The sequence below is a fragment of the Podarcis melisellensis genome (assembly GCF_964234715.1).
Source record: "Podarcis melisellensis genome assembly, chromosome: 9".
In the NCBI taxonomy this organism is placed as follows: domain Eukaryota; kingdom Metazoa; phylum Chordata; class Lepidosauria; order Squamata; family Lacertidae; genus Podarcis; species Podarcis melisellensis.
The window spans coordinates 35,541,134-35,547,133 of NC_138541.1; the positions used below are offsets into that span (position 1 = coordinate 35,541,134).

Genomic DNA, 6,000 nt, shown 5'->3' on the forward strand with positions numbered 1-6,000 from the left:
ACTCCCATCTGCCCCAGCAAGCATGGCCAATGGTGGTGGAAGTTAAAGGTCAGAAAGGTTCTCCACACCTGAGCTAGAAGGACAAATAGTCTGACCAAGCATCTGGTAGTTTTCTATGTAATCTGGATTCAATGTCCAGGAACTGGCTAGGAATGCAATTGTTTACTTAGGAAGAGTGAGGACAACATTTTTATATCAACACATGTAAGTAGAAAATTACCTTGTAAGTCCAATGTGGTCACATTTGATTTAGTATGAGGGAATAAATAAAGGGATTACTTAAAGGCAAGCTGAAGTTGGAAAGAGGCAGAAAATCCCTTCAGGCAATTTGGGAGCATTTTAAAAACACTATAATAGTAGCTCAAATAAAAACATATACTACAAATGGGAGAGGAAATTAACAAGTCTCAGATAAGGCCAGTGTGGTTAACTAACAGCCTCAAGGAAATTATAAAAGGCCAAAAAAGTGTACATATATATTTTAAGTGGGAGTCTTTCCTAAGTAACATTTTTTTAAAGGCAAACAAAAAACTCATCTGAACAGTAAAATGGTGAAGTCACAAGTCTTTAAACGTTTCAGCAGCAGGGAACTAGCCGCAGAGATGGCAGGCCCTTTTGTCATTTATGCGGTACATAAAGTATACATTCTTTAATCAGACGCACATTGTTTGGGAGCAAGTGGTCTGCTGAGAGCCTGGTATGTGCTTATTAGCATTTCTTACTAACTACCAGTATATGCAAGAGATTTCAGCATGCATTTTGATTCAGTGGAATAAAGATAGGAGCAAGAGCAGATTGCAGGATAAAATTATCTTTCTAACATAGTATCAAATATTTGCTGATGAAATTCAGTGTTCTTAACCTTAGACCTAATTCTTCCACAGCTGAGAATAAAATTTTACCAATAGTAGGGGTTGCCATGGAGCCCTGGGGCACCACTGTGCCTTCCAATACATACTATAGTACCTGCAAAAGGTTTCAGTAAACATGCTGACTATTTGCTTTCCCTGTTTAGTTTCTGATTGCACTGACTTGGCTTGTCCTATGTTGAACAATTTTTCCTTAAACAAGCCCACACTTCATTGGCACTTTCCCTCAGTTCCTCCCATTCTGAACAGTGGAGAGAGATGCAAATAGTTTCTCTCCCTGAGCCAGCATGGCTTTCCCCCATTGATGAGCAGGGGCATACTTGAACCATTTTGTGGCCCTGTCTCTTTTTCTGCTCATAAAAAAGAGATGTGACAGCCATTTTGTGTAATGCCATACCCTCAACAGCAGACCCCCAGCACAGGTTCCAGATGCACCCACTGGTGTTCAGAGGTTGGTGACTCCTGCCCTAAAGTACACCAGTATTTTCATTATAAGGGATGTTCTGCAGCTTCCAGAAAATAAACAGAAGCAGATTGTTGGCTCTTCCATATTTTCTTATGCAATTCAGAAGAAAAGTTGTGAAACTTTGGTTGCTGTAGCAGATCCTCCTGGTTAATCATTCCAGGAATCCAAAACAGCTGTCAGTCTTTTTCTATTCTATGCATAAGTATTTGACGTGCACGAGCAAGCCTTGGGTGAATGATTATGGCTGGGCTCACCAAAACCTTTTGCAGGATATTTGTGCTGCCTGCTTTAAGGGGAAGAATTCCAGCGACCATTTTATATTCCTTGCATTTCCACCAGTGTCATCTTTAAAAAACAGCTATGCTTTGAAGACTGTAACTGCTCTGAGATAGCCACAAACCAAAGACATTTTGGACTCCCCTTATCTGTATTCAACAGGCACTTTGGATCAGTAGCCACCCATCACTTAGCCAGGAAAACAGTCTAACTGTGTGAGGGTTTTTAGAGTGGCAGGCTCTCTGCGCTTGCAAAAGTTCCCAGTTTTTAGGTCTGGGTTTTTAGGCCAGACCTTAAGATACTTGGCTCTGAAGGAACTATTAAAGTTAACAGCCAATACAAATACTAATGTGTGTGTGTGTGTGTGTGTGTGTGTGTGTGAGAGAGAGAGAGAGAGAGAGAGAGAGAGAGAGAGAGAGAGAGAGAGAGAGAGAGAGAGAGAAAGTAAATTAATTAAGCACAACATATACTGGAAATCATAACAAAAAAAAACCCCCACTGTGGGTAGGAATAGACTAATGGAAAATCAGCCCTTAAGCAAAAGAGTTGCTGATACTGAAAATGTAAGACTGGAGGGAACAAAGTGGAGTTTGACATTACAAGGCTCAACAGCCTTCCACTGTAAAGACAACAGTTGCTAAGGTGAAGAACTGTTTTGACAGGCTGCTTCCCAAAGACCCACATCATCATTGTCAAAGAATCATTCTGACTTCCACACGCCTTCAATCCCTTAGGGAGTGAATATACCTGTAGAGAGAGGAATCGTATGCTTATGAAAGGGCCTTAGTAAGATACAAGAAAGCCTAAGAATAGATTGCAAAATGTTCTCTGTATGTATGATATATACTTTAGATATAGAGAGGATTGTCTTCTGCTCACCTCTCAGAATAATGATATAAAAAGAGCCAAATGCCACAATGATTTTTATTTTAAGTTGCAACCCCATTTTCAGGTTATAGGCTTGTTGCATGTGCTCCATTATGCTAACTGAGAGATGTTTGAGGGATGCAGTCTTAATTAAGTTTTCAATTCCTTTGGTTCTAGGAGACCATGACTGATTCAGTTGCACTGGGCACAGAGCTTCTGGGTTGCTGTAGCAGGTGGCGCAACTATGAAGTCCAACAGAAGGTAGGAAGTGCGGGGGGAGGGTGCGCGCCAGATTTTGGCGTCGCATGGGGCGCCACTGAAATTTGAGAGGCCAAGGTCTGTCACTGTTTGGAAGGGAGGGTCACTGAAAGCTCCTAACCATTTTATAATATTTGAGGATCTGTTTGTGGATTTTGTTTGTTTGTTTTTAACATCATCATCATCATCATCATTATTTATCCAAAATGTATACTGTCCTTCATCCAAGGATCACAGGGTGGTTCACAACATAAAAATCCAAAATTAGAACATAAAATACATAATAAAACAAACACAAGCCAATAGCACCACCCTCACAAACACATTAAAAAGGCCATAGAATGTTCTATCAGCTAAACGCCAGGTTACAAACATTTTCTGCTGGTGCCAGCCTCCCTGGGAGAGCATTCCACAGACAAGGAGCCAGCACAGAAAAGGCCTGTTGTTGTGTTAAACCTCTTCTGTTTTCCATTGCTGCTGCTGGTCACCTGATTTCTACTTTGCTCTTGGACTCATAAAGTGACTCAGTTTTGGTCTACCATGTTTTACCGTCTCTAGCTATCAGCCATGCTGACTGTAGCTGATAGGAGTTGGGCTCAAGAACATATGGAGGGCCACAGGTTCTCCAGTCCTGATTTAGGCCCTATTGTGGCAAATGCAACACCAGCATCAGCCACCACCACCAGGATTTTGTGCTTCTTGCATGAAGAATTTCTGTGCAATAGAACTGCTCCAGCCCACCATTTGCAAGCAAAAACCTTGCAAAAATAATATGTGTATGAGAGCCACTTACCCGCATGATAAACTAATCATCATAGCATAGATCTGTTTAAGCCTTAAGGATGATCATACCAGATTACAGAATTGGGGCTGCTTTTGTCAGATACAATATTTTTTTCAGTGGCTGCTCACAAGGCAAGTTTTCTGAAGCTCCATCTAATGAGGACTTCAGACACAGCAACATGGGCTTTATGACTTGAAGAGCAGAAGAAAAATGCCAGGAGAGCTGAAGTAATTAGGTCCTTGGTGTAAAATTAGCTACTATGTTGTAGGCAAGAAGGGGGATGGAAATGAGAGTTCTGGAGGAAAGTAATTGTTTCTCATAGTCTAGGGTGCAAATAATATATCAGAAGGTGATGGGGGGGATTCTATCGTTAGCGGGAGCCAAAAATTATAATTATGATAAGTGCCTGTGGCATGAACTCTATGAAAGTAAAGAGAGGACAGTCACTGTAGGAAATACCGCATATCTCATGATGAAGTCAAGAGGTGAGGCAAGTCTCTAGGTACTCTTGAGCCATGGCTGTGCCAGTTTTGTGCTAGAATCTCCTATGTATTAGCATTTTTTAATAGCAGTAGCAGGTAATTCCCCCCTTCTCTTTACCTCAGCAAACAAGTATTTCTCTTGTTGTAGCAGCCTTTGCCGGATCCTGCAGCCTTATTTCTACACAGTAAAATAGCTCAAGAGGCTGCTCTGAAATTCCATTCCCTCCTGACTAGGACAAACAGTAAATCTTGACTTTCTTATAGTTTACGGCTAAGAGAAGCAGCTCTCCACCATTGCCATTAGCTGGTCTCTGAAGGTTACCGAGCTATACAGCACATCGCGCAGTGTGTATTGATCTGTAAATGAGCTAGAGAAGAGACAGGCAATGATACCTCTGTAGAAATAGGTAGAAACAAAGCTCTCTCTGGGCAAACAGAAACAAAGAGTTAAGAGGACAGAGCAGAGGCCAATGGAGAAGAGTTCCCAAGGATATACAGAGCTGAATCTGACCTTGGATGGTAGCTGTTATGCTGCAAGAAGAAGCTACTGTGGAAGCCTTACTGCATGAGATAAGCAGGGCACAGCTATGCAAATTGTTTTTGTTTATTTCGGGGCTTGTAGCCCATGTTCCCATCCAAAAGGTGTCTTATAAATTTTAAAATCAATGCAAATTTTACAAAAAATAATATCATGACAATGGCTCAGTCCATTTGCTGCACTGAAAATGAGCATTGTCCTTGTGTCCCTGCAATTTAAGATATGTCTACAAATCTGGTTTTCATTTCTGCTTCATAGTCATCATGCAAATTGGCTTGTAGCTGGAAAACACCCGAAAGAGGTTATTTTGGTGACACTGGGAGGCTCTAGCCATGATCTGCACCCGGGCTTTGAAGACGACTGGGGCTGACCACATAACACCCCGGCCAGATTGTGAGCCCTTCCCTGTTTTGCAAAGATGCTCCCCTTTCACTGCAGGAATTGCAAGACTGCAAGGCAGAGCTGCTTTTGAGCAGTGTGTGGGGTGAGCTGCTGCAGTGCGGCTGAAATAACGTCATGGGCAGAGGTTCAGCATGGGAATCCTCATGCACAGCCTTCTGCTGTAGACTCAGGACATCCTCCAGGGTGGAGAGCTCCAAGCTGCCTCCCATCTCCCTGGCATCCCTATCCATCTTCATTGAGCTCAGCTCAGAGAGGCCATCGCCGCCGCCACCACAGCAGTCCTCTTGCAACACTTCCTGCAGATCATCGGGATGAAAGCAGCAGGAGTAAGAGACAGGCCTGCTGCCCCACAGGACGCCCTCCTCGCCTCCCTCTTCCTCCAAATCCCTTTTCACCAGCCGCGGCAGCTCGGGGGTGCTCAACAGCACTCCCGGTGCTCAACCATATACTCAGCCCTCTCTGGACAGGCTTCTGGCGGCACTGAGTGACGTTCCTGCGCAGTGGGGTGGGGGGCACAAAGGGGTTGGCGGCAGCAGGCTGGCCCTCGAGCTCTCCTTGCGGGGCCTTGTTCTCCTTGGCCCCCCTTCCCTTTTTTCTTGGCCGTGCCCTTCCTGCTGGGGGGTTTTTTGCGCAGCCGGGCCTTCCTGGTGGGGGGCAGGAAATCGGAGTCCTCGGAGGAGGAAGGGGGGCAGCAGGGGCCTTTTCCTGCCTCTGGGCCTTTTGGACCCCCTTGGGGGGCAGGTAACTTGGGTCTCCAAAGGAGGAAGAGGCGGCCGCCTCCTCAAAGGACAGGGAGGAGGAGCAGCTGCTGCTGAAGAGGTGCTTGCGGTCCACTGGGGGCGAGATCCAGGGGGCGGGAGGGGTCAGCCGCCTCAGCCAAGCCCGGCGAGCAGCAGCAGCGGAGGCCACGCCCAGCCTGGTCCTCCCCCCGCAGCCCCAAGTACGTCCTCAGCAGCCGGGCCTGAGGCTGCTCCATGCGAGCGGAACCAGGCCCTGCCCAAGCGCCCCTCACCCCACATGGGAAGAGTTTAAAATGTGGTTTCCTGGTTTATACTTAA

The 6,000-nt window shown here is 45.2% G+C and overlaps 1 long non-coding RNA gene across 1 annotated transcript; it reads left to right on the plus strand.

Moving 5' to 3' along the window:
* The first annotated feature begins 75 nt into the window (after positions 1-75).
* LOC309378261 lies at positions 76-5,793 on the plus strand. Its single transcript, XR_014171965.1, has 3 exons — positions 76-204; positions 2,656-2,739; positions 4,799-5,793. It is a non-coding gene; the product is annotated as an uncharacterized lncRNA (long non-coding RNA).
* The last annotated feature ends 207 nt before the right edge of the window (positions 5,794-6,000 follow it).